The sequence below is a fragment of the Silene latifolia genome, chromosome 10, assembly GCF_048544455.1.
Source record: "Silene latifolia isolate original U9 population chromosome 10, ASM4854445v1, whole genome shotgun sequence".
NCBI classification, from domain to species: Eukaryota; Viridiplantae; Streptophyta; class Magnoliopsida; order Caryophyllales; family Caryophyllaceae; genus Silene; species Silene latifolia.
The window spans coordinates 83,216,089-83,238,144 of record NC_133535.1 but is presented as its reverse complement, the minus strand read 5'-3'; the positions used below and the strand labels follow the sequence as shown (position 1 = coordinate 83,238,144).

Sequence of the window (22,056 nt, the reverse complement as noted above, 5' to 3'; positions counted from 1 at the left end):
AGTAATAGATCTAGACATGTACTTAGAAAGTATCATGTAATAAGAGATTTCATTGAAAGAAAGGAAATTGCGATTTGTAAGGTTGGGACGGATGACAACATAGCCGATCCGCTCACCAAGCCTTTATCGCAGGCTAAGCATGATGGGCATGTTGCGTCCATGGGACTTAAATGTGTACCAAATTTTTGTTAGATTTTGAAATGAAATAAAAGTGTTGTTTTTGTTCATGTTCATAATCGCATTTGTCTTTTATCTTTAATTATACTTTGTTACATCCAAACGGGTTGTAGAGACAATTGAACCCCGTTAAAGTGAACATGGATTAACATTGTTTTGCCCATAGTTACTTATATGAGGTGACGTCTCGAAGTGACTAGAGTGTGAGGCGATTGATGGCAAGTTCAAGTGCCATACAGTCATGTGAGATGACTAGTCGATCACATAGGCAGACTGTTAGGAACATTTTGTCGGGCCTAATGACCGCTTATAGAGTTCTGGCAAATTTATATAGCCTGGTCGTGGCGAGAGCTACTATAGTGTTCTAATGAGTCGATTCTTTTGACTAGAGACTATTCGCCTAAGATGGCACAGTTTCAGATTAACTTTGATTTGTGTTACTACGACCTTCGTAAATGGGGTCAAATGGGCATATTTTGGGTTATGATGGTGTGGCTAGTCGAAGGGAATGAGTGCGATAGGAATTGTCCACCCCTTGTCGGGTTATAACAATATCTCGGGGCCACTCGAGGAGCAATGAACTGGAAATGCGTGGCCACGCTCGGAAGGTATCCGAGTGGATAAATCCGGTCAATCAGTTATTCTCCAGATCGAGGAAACCACTCTCGATATGATCACTTGCAAGTACGACCTGAAAGACACCTTGCATTGAGTGGGAGATAGTAATAGGATAAGAGAATTGGTGACGCACACTTGTCGAGGACAAGTGGGAGATTGTTGGGAAATGTGTCCTCAACAATAGTGCGATCACATGATTTAAATATCATTATTAAATCTCATTTTAAAGAATACAATTGGGAAGTAATTTTGTTACTGTCAACTGGTCAACATATATCGGTAATGATTGGCTGACTAGAGTTTGACATTACTGTCGTGTGACGGTGGTGATCGATTGACCCCTAGGTCATACCTAAAGGGCAACACTCTTAATTGATTATTTAATTGATCGTATAATGTTGCGAGTTAATTAAATTACTTGAAAATTGACGGACGATTTTGGAAGTAAAATTTACGTATCAAATTGAAATGTGATTAAATGAGATACGGTCTGAGTAATTAAATTGTATAATTACTCGGATGAAATAAATTGTTTAATGTAACAATTAAAATGAATGAATGATTATAAATTCAATCAGTTGAAATTTATAAATGGTAAAATATTTTGGCACAAGTAATTATGAAATTACTAAGTCGATTTTTGTATGTGACGTATTTTTATTAATACGTTGATTTTTAATATGTTAAAAATTACATAACATATTTATGTCACATATGACATGTGACACATTGACAATTGACAAAAATAATATGGGATCCATATTATGTAAAGTGTCGAAAAATTGGGGAGCATTAAGCTAGTTAATTGTTTTATTTAGTTGATAAAACATAATGATGAAAAAAGCAAGTCTAGGCATGCAAGCCTATTGTTCCTTGTGAAGAACAATTTTTCCATGCATTGGCTCCCCAATAGCTCTCCTCTTACACGGTTTTGGGGAAGAAAAACTATTATTGTTTTTCTATAATTTTTACCTAATAATATACTAAGTGTAGTGTATTATTTTCATTCCAACATTATCATCTAAAATTAAGTTCTAGAGAGAAGAAAAATCCTCCTCATCTTCTCTCATAAAACCGAAATAATATAAGTGTTTTATAAAGTTTTGGTTCAATTTTCTACCTAGATTAATATTATACTAGCTCAAATAATATTAATTAGATTAAGAGAAAGCCTTGGGTATAATTCATAGGGAGAGATCTTACACTTAGATCTTTATTCTTCCATAAGGAAAGCTCAAGAACAAAAGAAAAGGAGATTTCTTTTGTGCCCTTTAAATCCGAAATACCCATTGTAAGAACATGAATTCTTCTCTTTGTTATTTTGTTTGCATGCATAAAATCCGTAATTAATTTTATGACAAATTATTTAGACATATAAGAGTATGTTAACATGTATATGAATCTACATTTCCTTCACTTTCTCGGGCTTCACTACCTGCCTGGGCTTTTACGACGTTCTCCGAGCCGGGACGAGGGCTTTGATAGAGAGGTCGGCTTTTGGGCCGTTGGTGGCCGCTTGGTGGGATATTCACAGGTCTTTGATTAGGTCCAACCTGTGTTTGATCCGTGCCATGTTGGATCGGTATTGGGACACGACGTCGTCGTTTCACATGGAGTTCGGGGAGGTCGGCATGACTTTAGAGGACTTTGCCATGGTGTCCGACCTTCCTTGTGGCGAGTTGCCTGTTCAGTTTACCGAGACGCCGGAGAGAGTGTCCTCTCCTACGGTTACCGACCTGATCGGTACTGCTCTGCCAGAGCCTTCTGACGTCACCCCATACTTGATTGCGAGTTCGTACGTGGAGGACCACTTCACTGGGAGGGTGGCAGGTGTTACTCCGGCGCCGTTGGAGAGTCCGAAGGCAGAGGTTGAGGCTAACACGAAGGAGGCATGGTTGTGGTTGTGGTACTTCTTGGATGCCACGTACTTTGGTGACAAGGGCGAGCGCTTGTTGACCAAGGTGCTTCCTCTCCTTACTGACCTTGACACTTTGGGTCGGTTTAACTAGGTTAGGCCGGCTCTGGCGAGTTTCACCCGGTACTTGCACGCGGCGGTGCATCCGGAGTCACTGAGGGACGATAGTGCCCCTGCTTTAGTTGGTCCTGGCCTCATCTTTGAGGTACGAGCATTTTTGTGGTTTTTTTTTTAGTTTGATTTTGATTTTGATTTTGGCAATTTTTGAAAAATTGGCTGATTTGTGTTTGTTGTGTTTGATTATAGGCTTGGTTGTATGCTTACTTTACTCCTCTGCGTCCGGGGACCACAGGCGGTGTTCCCTCGACCTACCCTGCCGTGAAGGGTTGGATGGTGGCTCGGAAGAAGTCGATTAAGTCGACTTACGAGGACTGCAGGCATCGCGTGAACAAGCTTCGGATTGCTGTCGTAAGCTCTAGTTCTCTTCCCCCTCTCCTTTATAGAAATAGATAGAGATAGGATGACTAGGTAGCCTATGAAGCCCCCAGTTGGCTGAGTAGCTTTGTCTTGAATGCAGTTTGTTAGGCGGCCTTGGGAGCACTACACGGGCGTACCGGCTGCCATCAGGGAGCGTTTGCGGCCTTGCAGCTCCCTGCCTTTGTACTTGGAGAGGGCGATTGAGCCGGTTTGGTACCTGGGCGAGCGTTTAGCTCGTCAATGTTTCACCGAGATCTTCGTCGTGCCGGTCGACCCGTCTAGGGTGTTGTTCCAAGAGTCGACCCCTGATGAGGTTGAGGAGCACCTTCACGGTCAGGGAGGTGAGGAGCTACTGTTGCGGGACGTCGACTATGACACCTTCCGGTTGTCGAGACTTGCCTGGTACCCGATCGAGGTATGTTTTCCTCTGTTTTTCTTGTTTTCATTGCTCCCTTTTGATAAAAGGGTTCGTCATCTTTGATACGGATCCAAATCGTAGAGAGTCGACTTGCTGATGAGGACTCAGCCCCCAGCTTTCCCGACGGAGACCACCTTCTAGGGGCCGGGTGGCGAGGAGCTTCAGTTGCGCTTAGCAGAGCCTGCGGTTGCCGAGGTGACCGAGGCTGGCATGGAGTGGAGGTTGATCGTTCTGAGGGTGAGTTATTGACTTGGACACTTTCCTCGGTTATACTTTGCCTTACATTGTATTGAAGGACATTTTTGATTTGCAGGTGACGACCGTTAGTCATCAGGATTTGTGGCGGATGGCTAACCGCTGGAGGGCGCTTGCTGGTGACCTGGCTGCGAGGGAGGCTCGGCTTTCTCAGGTACTGTTTGTGCTATTTTTTTGTGTATTTTGTGTTGCATTTCATGTTCTTAGATCTTGATGATCTGTGTTGTGTTTCGCAGGGTACCGCGGATCCGGCGGAGCTTGATTAGGTCCGTGCTGAGTTGGAGGCAGTCAGGTCGACGATCGAGGCCCAGGAGTTGGGGATCATCCGTCGGGACCAGGATTTGAGGCGTCGTGAGGACGAGCTACGGAGCCAAGATGCGGAGATTGCCTCTCTCAAGGCTCAGTTGGCTGCAGCGGAGGAGCTTCGCGTCGTGATGGAGCAGGAGACGCTGGAGAGTTCTCCGGAGAGGGAGCCTGAGCAGGTGGTGGTGTCTGCGTTGGCGGCGACTCCTTGTGAGACCAGGACTGGTCCGACGGGAGACGCTGAGTAGTTGTTGTAGTTTGTCCGTGTCTTGGACTTTTGACTGTACATATTTACATTTTGCGTGAGGCGGTTTGTATATATGTGTTTTTGGATTAAGGTTCATTTTGTGACTTTGGCTTTTTTTTTGTGTTTCGGAGGAGCGATGTCGGCTGTTGATTCCCTTTTTGCTTTGCATGAGTTCCTGCATCGTTAGTGTAGAAAACAGGCAACAGGTAGCACATATACACAAACGTAAACACGTAAATGCATTTGATTGAGAAAAAAAAAAACAAAATTTAACCGAGATGACTCGAAGTTAAAATTAAAATTTGAAAATTGAAATGGATTTTGAAAAATTCCGCGACAAGTCGTCACGTTTGGAATTCAAAAGGAATTGATTTGAAAATTTGAGCAATTAACTCGTGTTGTGAATTAAATTGCATCGAAATTATTGAAATTGATTTGTGACTCGAAAAATTCAAACTCAAACCGTCAGGATGAATTTTAGAAAAAATATTTTTACGAGTATATTTGATTTTTAATTTTTTGAGGTTAAGACTCGAATTTTTGAGTTCTTGAATTTTTGAGGAAAACTGATGTCGTTCTATAAATTTTATATTTTATTGCGAAAAATTTTCGGAATTTCGACTGACATGGAAATGATCCGTCGCGGATCAGGGCGACTAGCCCTTTCCCCCTTAAAAAAGAAAGAAAATAAATCCGTATGTTTAAAGCTGCGTCATGGAAACCGTGTCAGATTTCATAAAACGCGAAAACAAGGAAATGTGAGTGTGAGGAAACACAAAAACGTCCTGGGTCATCCCAAAGAGGCGCGAGCGTCCTGGCGGGAGGTTTAAGGTGTCAGGAGAAAGTACAAGTTGAAAGAGAAAAGTCAACAACGGGAATCCTGGGGAAGCCTCAAAGAGGCGCGAGCAGCCTGGCGATAGAAGCCGACTCTCCCCTTTTTCTGAAAAACGCGCTGATCATTTTTGTATAAATAGTGATGTTTGTGCTTTATTGTTTCATCATGCGAAACACAAAAAACATCTCGACCAAACTTCTTCTTCTTCTTCCACAAAAATATTTCATGGATGCTTTTGAGAACGCATTGCGACAATGGTGCCGGGATTTGTTGCCTCCCGAAAAGTATCAACTCGTTTGCATGGGAGTTGGTCAATTGTTGGTGCTCCGTCAAGTCAAGGTGCAACCTTCATTTCTCGAAGCATGTTCTCGGTTTTGGGACTCGAAACACCATGTTTTCGTTTTCCCGAAAGGTGAGATTTGTCCTCTTGCCGAAGAAGTTGGAGCCATTGATGGGTGACCGGGTTGTGTTCCGGTGCTTCCTCCGACTCGGTTGTGCTACAAGGAGAAATTCCGTTCCATGTTGGGTTTGTAAACAAGTCAAGTCAACTTTCTTCTTGCTCCACTTGGTGTGGATATGTTGGCTCTCATCAAGATATTTTCAAACTGATTAGATGTCAATGTCTCTGTAACACCTCCATACTCCAAGTGCCTTACCAGGACCACTTAAGGCATGGAAGTGCTACCATCTCGGTTTCCCGAGGCAATGAAATTCAAATGACAATAACGAAACGTACTTTATTAAATAAATTTAAGTGATTACATAACAAAACCAACTGTAAAGTAAAATACAACTGTTCTCAAATTATAAACCAACTGAATGAAACTGTCTTAACAAACACAGCGGAAGCACTACTACAAAAAAAGCCAAAGAAACCGGTTAAAAATAGCCTTAGAAACCGGTTTATAACCGGTCTCTAGCTCATAGGTGTCTTAGCCTAAGAGACCGGATATTTTAACCGGTCTCTTTAATTATTTCAAAGAGACCAGTTGTGTGCAAAAACCGATCTCTTTGATTATTTTAAAGAAACCAGTTGTATGCAGAAACCGGTTTCTTTGATTATTTCAAAGAGACCAGTTATTGGCCAAAACCAATTTCTTTGATCTTATCTTTGAAACCAGTTACGGAATAAAACCAGTCTCTTATGTTTTTCTTAAAACAAAAAAAAATACCATTCAATATATTAAGACCCGGATAATTAAAATCAAAAATTAAAATTAGATTACATCATCACCATAAACATATAAAAATCAGTAAGTCTTCTAACGTTCTGAAATATGATACAAATTCATAAGAATTTATCCACAATTATTAAAAAAAATATATATCTAACAAAATAACAAGTCTATGAGCCAACTTTGTCCTCAGATCTAATCTTTACCCAACTGGCCAACTTTGGAGTCTTCAAACGAGTCGTCGCTGGCCTCGATGTTGTACGGAGAAAAAAAACAAGCACTTTTATATTGACTGGGATTCATCAAAGGAGTCGTTGCTGGCTTGGCATCGGTGCTATTAATGCTGTAAGATAAAAAAAACAAGCAGTACTATGTTAATACTAGATGAAGACAACTTGTGAGCATACTTCGACCAGCAAGTTTAGAATTGTTTCCATGTACCATATAGTGAACATACAGACGTTACTATTTTAACTTGAGTGTAAAAGCACCTTGAGTGTAAAAGCTCGCTCATTCCATCTGCCAAGAACACTATCAAGAGCTTCTTATCCACCTTACTTCCACACTGACAAAACAACAGGCAGAGCATATCGCACAAAGAAATTTCCATGTTACATAAAAATAACAAATAAATTATTTAGAAGATGTGACTGGTGACAGTAACACCAACCTGGCAAAGCTGTTCAGATCAATGCCACCGAGCGTTAGATTCACTTCACGTTCTTTCTGAGGAAAAACACTCTGAAAAGTGAACATCATATACCATAACGTCTATTTTACTGCGTCTACCACAAACTATTTCTAACATCTAACCAGCTTGCTAGTATAACTGATGCGATCCCGCTAAGTGTTCACAAATTAAGATGTGGTCGTTGGTCACGGTCGAATCAAAACACAATTTATAGCTTAACAAGCAACTCTACAATTAGTAAAGAGGCAAGTAAAGGTCGGATCCCAAGGGACGGGAGTTGAAATGAGATTTCTACTGTAACTAGTGGTGTCTAAGGGGTGTCACAAATTGGGTTGATGTAGAAGGTTACTAAACTAGAATAACAATGAAAATAAACAAGCAAGATGAATTAAAGGGGTGTAAACAATTGATTAAAGGCACTAGGGTGTCATGGGATCATAGGGGAATCATGGGATATGATCATACAAACACGTTCTCAAATTATAAGCAAGCAATTATTGTTGTGATGGATTGAGTTGGGTTATATCTTACAATCCTAGGAAAGTTTGGGTCCCGGAGCCGAATCGATTAGATTGTACAACACCTACAAGTCGACTTAATCTTCCCTACTCAACAACATGCATGGTCTAATGAGACTCGAGTTGGGTTATGTCTTACAAGTCTCATTGAAAAGATAGAAGATGATAGTAAATGCAAGGATTCATAGGCTTAGCATTTCATCAAATATAACATGTGCATGAGTTGAGATCAAAACAAGCAAGCAAATAAAACATGAAAGCATATTAATTTAAGCATGAATCATTCCCCATGTTGGTTTCCCCTAATCACCCATTAACCCTAGCTAAGAGACTACTCACTCATTATCATGTTGATCATGCTAGCAAGGTTGTCAATCATACCAACAATATGAAACATGATGAATAAATGAAAGTAATTAACAATAATTAAAAAGGGATTAAGAGATTATACCTACTAATGATTCCAATAATAAAGCAAGAATAATAGAAGTACTTTGAATGCTAGATTGAGAGGTTGTCAATCTCCCAATAATAACCCAAATAATCTTCAATTACCCAAAATAAAGGATGAACAAAAGAGAGATTAAAGAACTAGAACTTGGATTAAAACTTGATTAATACTTGATTACAATATTGAAGAGAGGTTTGATTGATATTAACTACACTAATTATTGATAAGAAAAACATGCTCCTCTAATTAGCCTAATGGGGTATTTATAGTGAAAATTAGGGAGGATGCATTAGGGTTAACTAAGGGCTAAACTAGTAATTACACTTTTTAAGTTGAGCAAGGAGGACCCGGTATTTTCAGAGAGAAGGGCTTCTCTTTTCGTAGCTTGAAGAAGATAATCCGTGCTGTGAAGAAATCCGGGCGGAATAAGGTCGGGACGGGCGGATTTGGGCGGTGGAATCCGAGCGGATTCTGAGGAATCCGGACGGATTGTTGAGGGGGAATCCGAGCGGATTCTGGCGTGGGACGCTCGGATTGTGCAGTGGCTGGACGGGCGGATTGTTGACAATCCGCTCGGATTGTCAGTCAGCATAGTAACTTCTTCTTTTCTTCCCTTTTCTTCATAAATTCCTTGGGGATTTCCTTAGGGACTCAAGGATCTTTCCTCAACATTGCTCTTCTATTATGATATGTACAAAGGCCTTCTAATCTTGTCTCTCCTTGATGCTTGGTCATTGAATTCGATCAATTTAGTCTCGTTTTGCCATGAAAATGCAAGATTCTTACTCCTTTCCTACCAAGGGGTCAAAATCTCAAAGAATATGCAAAACAAAGAACTAAAGATAAGAAATGACCCAAATAAGCACTAAAAAGCATGGAAAAAGGCTAATTCGGGGGCTAAATATGCGCCAATTATGGTCACATCAAATATCCCCAAACCGAATCTTTGCTCGTCCCGAGTAAAGAGGTGACAAAGACTAGGACCAATACTAACCTATCCTAATAATATAGCCGATATGAGACAATTAGCGGGTCTCACTCCGCCCCTTCAACTCACAACAAGACAACCATGAGGTAGGATGCCTTCTTGCAAGGCAAGGTGGGTCTTGCCAAAATGGCGACACATCCAAACATTAAGCACACAAAAACACATAATGGATGCATCTACAAAAAGAATAGCCACTCCCTCATCAAGTGGCGGAAATTATCTACAAGGGAAGCAATTCAAGGGTACACAATCCTTCATAGATGCAATTTGTTCAAACCACTAAGCTTAGAAGGATACCAATAAATCACCTCCAAGTTGTGTCAAGCTAGGGTACCTTTGTCCTCAATCGTTAAATGCTTTTGTCAAGAGTAGACTCCTTATGGTGTTAGAAACACTGGAGGATCGCGGAATTCCCCCTCTTGCCTAGACAAGAAGAAGGGTCGTCCCCTCTTTACCATGCACAAAAATGGATATGATGGATAAAGGGATCAATAGATATTTGAGTTTCACTTTTGGGAGTTTGCTTTTGTTTTTGTTTTTCCCCCCAATTTCTTGTGGCATTTGACATTTGAGAACACTTTCTTTGCCATTTCTTTTTGATTTTTGGCATTTCAATACTTGACAACTTTTTTTGCATTTCTTTTTGAACATTTTCAAAGTCACCCCAATTAGTAACGAGGGTGCCTTGTATTTGAAGCTTAGGAGTTCTATTTTTGCTCCTCTTTTCATTTGATGCATTTTTGCAAACTTTCTTTCACTTTTCATTTCATTGAACTCAAATTGATTTCTTTTTGTGCTCATTCCCTTTTGTTGACAAAATGTATGGTAGAACATGGATGAATGGTGGTTGCATGGTTTCAAGGGTCACCTTGGAATAAACGGTAGCCAAGGAGTTATCACACCACAAGGTACTCTTGACTAGGCCTTAAACCATGGGTCAACGGATACTAGCATGACACATCCTAGGGTGTTTTACAAGCATTCTAACAAGCAAAGTCTTAAGAACAAAAGGCATCTACTAGGGCCTATATACACTTGTCAAGCTTCCCAAGTAGACGGTTTCGCAAAATATTTCTAACATGCAACTACATGCCATGATGCAACTAGCATATAAACATCCTAATGCAAATGATTCTACCAACTAATATGCCATATAAACTAAATGTAAGTCCTAGATTCACATTGTTATACCGCATCAATCAAAATAAAGCCACATAGTCATTAACATAAAGAGGAAAAGGAGATTAGAAAGATCATACCATGCGGTCTTCAATATCCTCATGTCTCGGATGTGGCGTAGTCAATCAATGTGAACAAGGATAAAACAAACACAATATATACAAGACAATATATACAAAGGAAATGAACTTGTTTTTGGGTTTTCAATTTTTTCAATTTTTATGATTTTTGAAATTTTTCAATTTTTTTGGATTTTTGAATAAGAGTTAAATGTTAGAATTCCCATCCCCACACTAATATGGGCATTGTCATCAATGGCCAAAATGATGGAAATTATGCAAAGATGATGCATGATTTCTATACTAAATGAAATCTATACTAAGCTACACTACATGATGCATGGTTTTTGTTATGACGAAGAGGATAATTTAGATTACCTCCCGTTGCGTATGCATTAACTTCCCCAAACCGAGTGAGACACTATTGCTAATGTCCAAGGATGGGTATAGTTCATGCACACACTATGCTATGCATGAAACTAATTTGTCATTTTGGATTTTACAAATGGGAACAATAAAATAAGAAAACCTCAATGGTACCAAGGTGTGAGTCCTTTGATGTTGCTAGGACTACTTCAACAATGATCAAAATGAAATAAAATACAAAGAGACAAGACACAAACTTCTTTTCATGAAAAATAAAGATAAAGAGGAGAGATGAGAAAACTTCACTTGAACTTAGGTGGGTGCTCTTGCTTTGCTCCACCTAGTGATGAGGTGGTCTCCTAGACATCGGCATCATCTCCCTCTATATCGCTATCCCAAATATCCTTTGAAGGATCACTTAAACTTGGATCCATGAATTCGTCTTCCTCACTCTCAAGCTTCACCGTGTCACCACCACAAGAATCGCCACTCTCCTCCCTTTGGCGACCGTTCGCCCCTTCATTAGCCTTCTCCGAGTTGGGAAAGAGCAATTCCATTTGAGCCCATGAGGGGAAAACTCCTTCCTCACTAATCCGTCCTTTTTGAGCCATCTCATGGTATTGGGGGTAAAGAGCATAATAAGTGTCCACGGAGGTCTCATATTGACGGTAGTGTAAATCTTGCAAAATTCCCGTGACAAAGTCGTCGCGGGGGAGGATGAAGGGATTTGGATGGTTATATGGTTGGTAGGGAAAGGGGTAAGGAGGCACTTTTATCTTCTCATTTTGAGTTTGTTGTTCTTGTTATTGTGGTGGTGGATTTTGTGGTGGTGAAGTTTGCCTTGTTTGACATGGGATGAGGTAGGAGGGCATTGGGGACAAGCTTCCTCTTCTTGGGGAGATCCGTGGTAGATCGGTTATTGGGAAATAGATTGGATCGCTCCCTTTTGTCAACCACTTTATCCGCTTATCAACCCCCTCAAGGGTTATCCAATGGTGTTGGACGACAAGTAGATCTTCATTAATTCTTGTTCCCCCCGTAAGTGGAGTGTACTCATTGTTCTCATTGAACCTTGGGTTAAAGTGCTTTGCAAGTCTAGTTATGAGTCCACCATTCACTATGTGCTTCATTCCATCATCATCCCCATTTCTAAACCTTGCCCACTTCTCTAGCAAAACTAGAGGTGCATTGAAGTGATACCTATCTCTCCCTTGAATGTTGAGGTATGATTCCATAAATACAAGGTCCAATTGGTTGACGATGGCCGGATCTTGGCGGGCGAAGAGAGTACCCGAAAGAAATCGATATGTAAGCCTCAAGATCGGGTTTTGGATGTGAAAAGCAAGACACTCTTTAGTGAGAATGAAATCCCGGCCCGTCATGGCCCTCCACAATGGTGCAACATTATACTTTTTGGGCTTTGATGTTCGGGTAGGCGAAACATCAAGTCGGAACACATTGGCAAACTCGACAAGGGTCATCATCCTAGAAACATTTTCCAACCTAAACTCTATGCATATCACTTTGTTTACGGTTGTAATCTTCAAAAAGCTTAAGAATTCTAGCACAAGGGACCGATAGGTTGGTTCATACATGCGAAAGAGAGTTGAAAGACCAAAAACCTCAAAGAGTGCTTCTACATGGTGAAAAATCCCAAGCTTTCTTAAGGTAGCATGACAAAGAAATTTAGTGGGAAGAATATTCTTACTTAAGAGTCGGTGGAAGACCAATCGCTGCACATCATCAAGGAATTCTACATTCGAGAAATCATCGAGCCTTGTGAGATCTACAATCTCTACATGTTACCTTCTAATGGTGTTGAGATGTGAGGTAGAGGAACTTCCCACCATCCTTGGTCTTCTTGCACTTCTAAAGGAGGATCTCCTTGGTGCCATTCTTGCTTCTTTTGTTGGGTTCTTTTGATTTGAAGATTGCTAAGGATGTTCCTTGTTGATTGAGTATTGGAAACCCTAGAAAATTGGGGCTTTTTGATTTTGAGGGTAAAGAGAGTGATTTGGATATGTATGGGAGTCATAAGGGGGTGGGTTTTATAGGGTAAGTGGAAGGAATAGTGATGTGTCAAAGTATGTGTGGTGGGGGTATTTTAATTAGGAAGAAGTCGGGTCAAGACGCTGTGAGAAGACGAGCGGATTCGAGGTGAAGACGCTCGGATTCTTGCTTCACGGGACGGGCGGATTCTTCACAATCCGCTCGGATTTTGCCACAGAGGAAATTCCCAAAATTTTGAAGCCATAAGACGGGCGTCCCGAGCATAAGACGCTCGGATTCTTTTAAGGTGGGACGGGCGTCTTCTTGAGAAGACGGGCGGATTCCAGTACAGAGATTTTCCTTGAAATGCATAGGTAGAAAGACGGGCGTCTTTCTTCTTATCCGGCCGGATTCCACGGGACGGGCGGATTCTTCACAAGACGCTCGGATTTGACCTCAGTCCAGAAATCTTTAATTTCTCAGCGCAGCTGGACGGACGGTTTCTCCCCTATACGCCCGGATTCTGACAAGACGGCCGGATTCCAGGGAATCCGCACGGATTCAAGCTGCGAGTTCTGACTTCTTCTCCTTTCTTAGATGCATCCCCACACTTGGGCATTTGTTCCTTCCTTCATTCAAAAATCATTAGTAACCCTCCCTTACTTACGCTCATGAAAAGAGTTATGCTATAAATAAATAAATACAAGTTAGGGGGTTAGTATATTTACAAGTGGTGGTTTAGGGAGGACTCCACCAAACTCTCCCTTAGATGGTCCTTTCAAGGGGGAGGAGGCCCGAGGTAGGTAGCCTCGACCTCTCCAACAAACGCTCCTTCATAGTAGGGCTTCAACCTTTGACCATTTACCTTGAATTTGCTTCCATCTTCCGCCTTGAGTTCGAAATCTCCATATTTTCCAACTTCGGTTATCACATAGGGACCCATCCATCTAGAGTTCAACTTTCCCGGAAAGAGTCGGTAGCGGGAATTGAATAGAAGGACTTTGTCTCCCTTGTGCAAGGCCTTTTGTCGAATTCTTTTGTCATGAAGCAATTTTGTTCTTTCTTTGTAAATCTTTGCATTCTCATAGGATTTTAGTCGGAATTCTTCCAACTCTTGGATTTGAATCATCCTCCTTTGACCGCTCAATTTGAGATCAAGATTAAGTGCTCGGATTGCCCAATAAGCTTTGTACTCCAATTCGATTGGTAAATGACATGCTTTTCCATATACAAGCTTGTAGGGGGAGGCTCCTATGGGAGTCTTATAGGCCGTCCTATAAGCCCAAAGAGCATCATCAAGCTTTGTGCTCCAATCTTTCCGAGTCTTGTTCACAACTTTTTCAAGGATTTGCTTGATCTCTCTATTTGAAATTTCTACTTGACCGCTTGTTTGAGGATGATATCCCAAGCCGGTTCGATGTTGAACACCATATTTGGTCAAAAGGGATGCAAGCTTCTTCTCATGGAAATGTGTTCCTCCATCACTAATGATTGCTCTAGGAACTCCAAATCTTGGGAAAATTATCTTCTTGAAGAGCTTGGTGACCGTTTTTGCATCATCATTTGGGGTGGCAATTGCCTCCACCCACTTTGAGACATAATCGACGGCCACAAGGATGTACTTATTCCCATTGGATGTCACAAAGGGCCCTTGGTAGTCAATTCCCCAAACATCGAAGATCTCTACCTCTAGAATGCCCCTTTGTGGCATTTCGTTCCTCCAAGATATATTTCCCGTTCTTTGACAAGCATCGCAATGAATGATGAATTCTCTTGTATCTTGAAACATCGTAGGCCAATAGAAGCCCGATTGGAGAATTTTTGCAACGGTTCTCCTTGCTCCATGGTGCCCACCGTAGGGTGATGAATGACATCCTTCCAAGATTCCTTGGATTTCCCATTGAGGGATGCATCTCCGGTAGAGCCCATCACTACACTCCTTGTAGAGGTTTGGGTCATCCCAAAAGTACCTCTTCACTTCGAATAGGAATCTCTTCCTTTAGTTGTGGTTCAAGTTTGGAGGGAGCACTTTTCCAACAATATAATTGGCATAATCGGCAAACCATGGGGTGATGTGCCTTTCAAGTTGTGTTTGAATAGCCATCAAAATATTGTCGGGAAATGAGTCATTGATCGGGGTTTCTCCATTTTCATCATGAAACCGGATTCTTGACAAGTGATCCGCCACTACATTCTCGGCTCCTTTCTTGTCTCTTATTTCCAAATCAAATTCTTGGAGAAGCAAAATCCATCTCAACAATCTTGGTTTTGCCTCCTTCTTTATCAAGAGATGTCGAAGAGCACGGTGATCCGAAAATACAATCACCTTGGATCCAAGCAAGTAGGAACGGAATTTATCCAAAGCATATACAATGGCAAGAAGCTCCTTTTCGGTTGTATCATAATTCACTTGGGAGGGGTCAAGGGTCTTGCTTATGTAATAGATGGCATGAAGGGCTCTCCCTACCCGTTGGCCAAGAACCGCTCCAACGGCGTAGTTGCTAGCATCACACATAATCTCGAAAGTTAACTCCCAATTCGGGGGTTGAATGATTGGTGCCGAGATTAATGCTTCTTTTATTCTATTAAAAGCATCAACACACTCGTCAGTAAATTGGAATTGGGCATCTTTAAGCAAAAGTTGAGTGAGGGGTTTTGCTATTTTCAAAAAATCTTTTATGAAACAACGATAAAAACCCGCGTGACCGAGAAAACTTCTCACCCCTCTAACATTCACGGGAGGTGGGAGTTTCTCTATCACCTCAACTTTAGCTTTATCGACCTCGATGCCCTTTTCCGAAATCAAGTGACCCAAAACAATTCCTTCATTGACCATGAAATGACACTTTTCCCAATTTAAAACAAGGCTAACATCTTCACATTTTTGCAATACAAGAGAAAGATTATGCAAGCATGAGTCAAAGTCCTTTCCATAAACACTAAAATCATCCATAAAAACTTCCATTATGGTCTCTAAGTAATCGGAGAAGACACTCATCATGCATCTTTGGAAAGTGGCGGGGGCATTACATAATCCAAAAGGCATCCTCCTATATGCAAAAGTGCCATAAGGGCATGTGAAGGTGGTCTTATGTTGGCCATCCGGGTGTATAGGGATTTGGAAGAATCCCGAATACCCGTCAAGGTAACAAAAGAATTTGTTAGAGGCTAACCTCTCAAGCATTTGGTCAATGAATGGTAAGGGGAAGTGATCTTTTCTTGTTGCGGAGTTTAATTTCCGGTAGTCAATGCACATACGCCAACCGGTGATCATTCTTGTGGGTATTAATTCATTCTTTTCATTTGTCACTACCGTGGTACCTCCTTTCTTAGGTACCACTTGAACGGGGCTAACCCACAAAGAATCCGATATGGGATATATGATTCCCGCATCAAGTAATTTCATGACCTCTCCTTTGACAACTTCTTGCATGTGGGGGTTCAATCTTCTTTGGGGTTGAATGGTAGGTCTATGGTCGTCCTCTAGATGAATTCTATGCATGCAAAAGTCGGGACTTATCCCCTTAAGGTCATCTAGACTATAACCTATAGCCTTCTCATGTTGTTTCAACACATCAAGCAATTTTCCCAATTGGTCATCATCAAGTCTATCATTAACAATCACGGGTTTGGTCTTTGATTCATCAAGGTAAGCATATTTCAAATTTGGGGGAAGGGGTTTCAAAGTAGGAGTTTGTACCTTACTTTCTTCTTTTGGAGTTTCATTGAGAATTTGCTCCATCTCCATTAGACATTCCATTCTCATAGCATACTCAACTTCACTTTCATCAACCTCATCATATTCAAATCCCATGATGGGTTCCTCTTGCTCTTGAGTTTGCAAAATATCCTCTAGGATGGATTGCTCATCCTCTATGGGTTGACATGCTTCTACTAGAATATTATGCACCAACTCGGATTGTGCATGAGTAAGCTCCTTGTTAGCTAGAGCGGCCTCAAAGAGATCCACCTCCAACTCCCAATACATGCTCTTAGCCTCACTTGCTTCTAAGGCTTCTAATGCTTGCATGGGATCCTTGAAGTAAGGGATACTCAAGTGGTCCTCTACAAAACAGTCTACGAAATCCATCTCGCAAAATATCAAACAGCTCGAAAAATGATTAGAACAAACCTTGAGGAGTTTTACTTCCTCAAGGCGAAGAAAGACACAACTAATAACAAAAAGGAAATCTAAGTCAAACAAACACCGTCCCCGGTAACGGCGCCATTTTTGATGCGATCCCGCTAAGTGTTCACAAATTAAGATGTGGTCATTGGTCACGGTCAAATCAAAACACAATTTATAGCTTAACAAGCAACTCTACAATTAGTAAAGAGGCAAGTAAAGGTCGGATCCCAAGGGACGGGAGTTGAAATGAGATTTCTACTGTAACTAGTGGTGTCTAAGGGGTGTCACAAATTGGGTTGATGTAGAAGGTTACTAAACTAGAATAACAATGAAAATAAACAAGCAAGATGTATTAAAGGGGTGTAAACAATTGATTAAAGGCACTAGGGTGTCATGGGATCATAGGGGAATCATGGGATATTATCATACAAACACGTTCTCAAATTATAAGCAAGCAATTATTGTTGTGATGGATTGAGTTGGGTTATATCTTACAATCCTAGGAAAGTTTGGGTCCCGGAGCCGAATCGATTAGATTGTACAACACCTACAAGTCGACTTAATCTTCCCTACTCAACAACATGCATGGTCTAATGAGACTCGAGTTGGGTTATGTCTTACAAGTCTCATTGAAAAGATAGAAGATGATAGTAAATGCAAGGATTCATAGGCTTAGCATTTCATCAAATATAACATGTGCATGAGTTGAGATCAAAACAAGCAAGCAAATAAAACATGAAAGCATATTAATTTAAGCATGAATCATTCCCCATGTTGGTTTCCCCTAATCACCCATTAACCCTAGCTAAGAGACTACTCACTCATTATCATGTTGATCATGCTAGCAAGGTTGTCAATCATACCAATAATATGAAACATGATGAATAAATGAAAGTAATTAACAATAATTAAAAAGGGATTAAGAGATTATACCTACTAATGATTCCAATAATAAAGCAAGAATAATAGAAGTACTTTGAATGCTAGATTGAGAGGTTGTCAATCTCCCAATAATAACCCAAATAATCTTCAATTACCCAAAATAAAGGATGAACAAAAGAGAGATTAAAGAACTAGAACTTGGATTAAAACTTGATTAATACTTGATTACAATATTGAAGAGAGGTTTGATTGATATTAACTACACTAATTATTGATAAGAAAAACATGCTCCTCTAATTAGCCTAATGGGGTATTTATAGTGAAAATTAGGGAGGATGCATTAGGGTTAACTAAGGGCTAAACTAGTAATTACACTTTTTAAGTTGAGCAAGGAGGACCCGGTATTTTCTGAGAGAAGGGCTTCTCTTTTCGTAGCTTGAAGAAGATAATCCGTGCTGTGAAGAAATCCGGGCGGAATAAGGTCGGGACGGGCGGATTTGGGCGGTAGAATCCGAGCGGATTCTGAGGAATCCGGACGGATTGTTGAGGGGGAATCCGAGCGGATTCTAGCGTGGGACGCTCGGATTGTGCAGTGGCTGGACGGGCGGATTGTTGACAATCCGCTCGGATTGTCAGTCAGCATAGTAACTTCTTCTTTTCTTCCATTTTCTTCATAAATTCCTTGGGGATTTCCTTGGGGACTCAAGGATCTTTCCTCAACATTGCTCTTCTATTATGATATGTACAAAGGCCTTCTAATCTTGTCTCTCCTTGATGCTTGGTCATTGAATTCGATCAATTTAGTCTCGTTTTGCCATGAAAATGCAAGATTCTTACTCCTTTCCTACCAAGGGATCAAAATCTCAAAGAATATGCAAAACAAAGAACTAAAGATAAGAAATGACCCAAATAAGCACTAAAAAGCATGGAAACAAGGCTAATTCGGGGGCTAAATATGCGCCAATTATGGTCACATCAATAACATATAAGAGAGCGACTTTCTCCCTATATTGTTAGAATCATTGGCACACAACTATTAAATTTTGAGCTCTAGGACCAAACACCAAAACATGAAGGGAGGCTATACCATGCAACACGTGAAGATGTATTTACACTTGAGGAGGACACTCACAGGCCGATCACTTAGAGACCAGGATTTAAACGTTAGAATAAACCATACTTTCTTCCATGATGTCCAATCAGTTCCTGGATTTAAACATATTTAAACAATAAATGTCAATGACAATATAAATAAAGTCTGATATGGCTGAATATTTTCATGCTCATACATTTTTAAAATCATACTCACGCTTAAACTAATGGTTATACTATCTTTCACCAAATAAATAGGGAGATTTAATATACGCTCAATAATTTTTTTAATAATGAGATGTTTATTGCACTGCTTGCATACCCAACATGTTCACTGGCATCAGCCTGATAGGCCAGATTAAATAACAATCATAAACTCAATGCTGATACAACAAATGGTCACTACTTACAAGTGTGTGTTCGCCATGACCCCATCCCGAAATCTTCTAAGCTCGGCTTCCCTTCCTTAAATTTCATGTGTCAGCCTAAATTACGAAAAATAGTAGAGAGCTTATAGCACAAAAAACAAAGAGCGCTGTGGGCTACGCATTTGAAAGCATGCTACACATTTGAAAGCACGTGAAACTAACTTTACTTTGTGCTCTGAAATTTGTAAAATTGAGTTTTAATAGTCATTGGTAGTTTAGGTGACTTAAAGTAATTCGACAGCAAGAGCTAGGGAGTAAAGATAACCAATCAAAATCTTTAATAGACCATGTGATGGGAAGACTTGGATGCAACAACAGTAAAAACGTAACCGATGCAGTGTTGTTCCATTTTTTTTCTTTATCATTTGAGCTAGCAAATCATCAATTTACTACATTCAGACGCAACTAAACAGAAAACTCGTCAGTTTTCAAATTTCAATGAAAATAGAACTTAAAGACTTGATACACAAGATCTAAGCATAGGATCTAAGGTGAAGAAGCAACTCAAATTGAGGTAGATGTAGTACGTAAGATACTCTTCGAGTCGAAGCATTTTATTCAAGCTGCTACATCAATATACCTACAAGATTATTTAAGGTCCTGTCTTTAGATTGTAACGAACACGTCAACCATCTACACTACATTGAAAGCGTGTTTACTTCATGTTGTCTATGGCTTTGATGCCTTCATGTGACAAAAATGAACAGACTTGATGAAGTAGATCAGTTACATACCTATCCATAGTGACTGAAGAGAACTAACCCAAAATGAACAGACTTGATGAAGTAGATCAGCTAGAACTTCAGTTAAAACCACAAGTTACCCTACAAATTACACCATCATATTATTACTAACTAATTCATATTCATAAAAGCATATAAGCATAATTAGAGTAGATAATTGCAGATAAACTAATTGAATCAAAAACAACTAAATTACTCGACCCTAATCAACAAATCTAATCAATTTGAGTCTAACCTTTTAAAAGAACAACAATTATACTACTATATATATCATTAAATAACAACAATGAAATAATACAGCATCCTAATAGATATAATTAGGCAAAAATTGAAATCCCTATAAACCCTAACTAACTAAAATGAAATCAGTGAAAAATTATGAGTACCTACTATCAAAGAGGAACCGTCTTAAAGGAGACGCAACCGACAGGAAGCGGCAGTGTGCAATCAACAATAACCATATATGTCGCCTTGTGAGCGTGCGATTTTGTGGCGATATCTGGGTTAGGTTAGGTGGTCGGCGGAAGGGCGAGATTTGGAAGTGGAAAGGTACGGCGGTGGGTGAGGTGCGATAAGGCGAGTGGTGCGGAGTCGCCATTTTCGATATGCGAGGAGGTTTATTGGCTTTTTTGGTGCGCGAGTGTGTGTGTGCAGGAAATGACTGTAGGTAAATGGTAAACTGTTTTTGAAGAGGTTTAATTGAACCAATATTATATCAGGAAAGATAAGAAATCGGTTATAAAGTTAACACATTTCTTAACTTGGATCTAAGAAACCGGTTCAACAAATTAAACGGTTTCTTATGATAAGAAACCGGTTTGAAAACCTACCTGGTTTCCTATTAGTGGTGTCTTTGGTGTTTTTTGTAGTAGTGAAGACTAAAGACTCTGACATGTGATGACTCCATCCCCAGCTAGATCCCTCGCGTATCCAAGATATACCTGTCAAACAACTGCTCACCACCCTCGAATGGATCACCACAGTGTTTAAAACATTTAAACGGAGTCAGTACTAATCACACAATTATATAATCACAATCAGACAGAAATCAACACAGCTCAAATGCTACATTATTTCGAACTCCATCACCAACTCCTCAATACTGACTACACACTAAAGTGTGTAGCCCTGCCAGAGTACCCATCGCAACAGGTTACTCCTCGCCGCCAGTGGGGGACCGCAGCCGTTCCCACCTAAGCCCCGCTCATCTCCGTCGAGCGATAAACCCAAATTCATTAATGTGCACATCCCTTCTGTGGCGGGTTTCACAGAAGGCGAATAATGGGCGTGAAGCCACTCCCGCAAGTGACTCCACTCAGCCAGGGACGCACCCCGAAGAACACAAACAGATACAATCAACCACAACTACTATCAACAATCAAAACCAACAACCGTCACAATACTCGTATGATAATATTCAACAATACAATATCACAACCGTCTGAAACAATCAACAACACAATATCACAACCGTCTAAAACAACCAACAATTACTATCTAAAACACAATCACCACACACATCATGTAACTAATACTGAGTAGGGAAATCCTACCTGGAATGCAAACACAAGCAGACGATCTTAGCAGCTGTCTCAAAACCTCTTCTCTACGAATCCTCCTCCTAACACATAATCATACAATTACTAACAACACAACTAATCACAAAAACCCCCAATCCCATGAATTAGGGTTTAAACAAAGACAACCAAACGCTATAAAATTGGTATGTAGATCTTACCCTAGACGCAAGGATCACTAAGATGCAAAGAACGATGAAATCCGACCTCTCAATCTCCGGGATTTGTCAATAATGCGAAAGATGCGAAGTAAGTAAGTTGAAATCTCTTTTGAAGTGATTAGGTTTGATAAAAGTGTATTATGAAAGTGACGGAAAGGTTTACATATTAATTCGCATTATTAACAAAACCCGACAAAACATTACCCATAAATCGAGCCACTCGATCGAGTGCCCAACATACTCGATCGAGTGCCCCCTACTCGATCGAGTGCCCAACAAACTCGATCGAGTGCCCCCTACTCGATCGAGTACCAAGGCTACTCGATCGAGTACCCTATAGACAGAAACTGTTTTAAAAACCAAAACACCCTTACTCGACAGAG

General features: G+C 40.4%; 1 long non-coding RNA gene across 3 annotated transcripts; it reads right to left on the bottom strand.

The window, feature by feature from the left end:
- Positions 1–6,424: 6,424 nt before the first annotated feature.
- On the bottom strand, positions 6,425–20,667 carry LOC141609049 (uncharacterized). Of its 3 annotated transcripts, none has more exons than XR_012527166.1 (6): positions 20,322–20,667; positions 19,927–20,016; positions 18,760–19,249; positions 7,091–7,161; positions 6,912–6,985; positions 6,425–6,763 (listed from the first exon to the last, which is right to left on the bottom strand). It is a non-coding gene; the product is annotated as an uncharacterized LOC141609049 (long non-coding RNA). The 3 variants fall into 3 exon arrangements; XR_012527167.1 differs by having other exon boundaries at positions 7,091–7,146; positions 20,326–20,665; XR_012527165.1 differs by having other exon boundaries at positions 7,091–7,146; positions 20,322–20,660.
- Between the last annotated feature and the right edge of the window lie 1,389 nt (positions 20,668–22,056).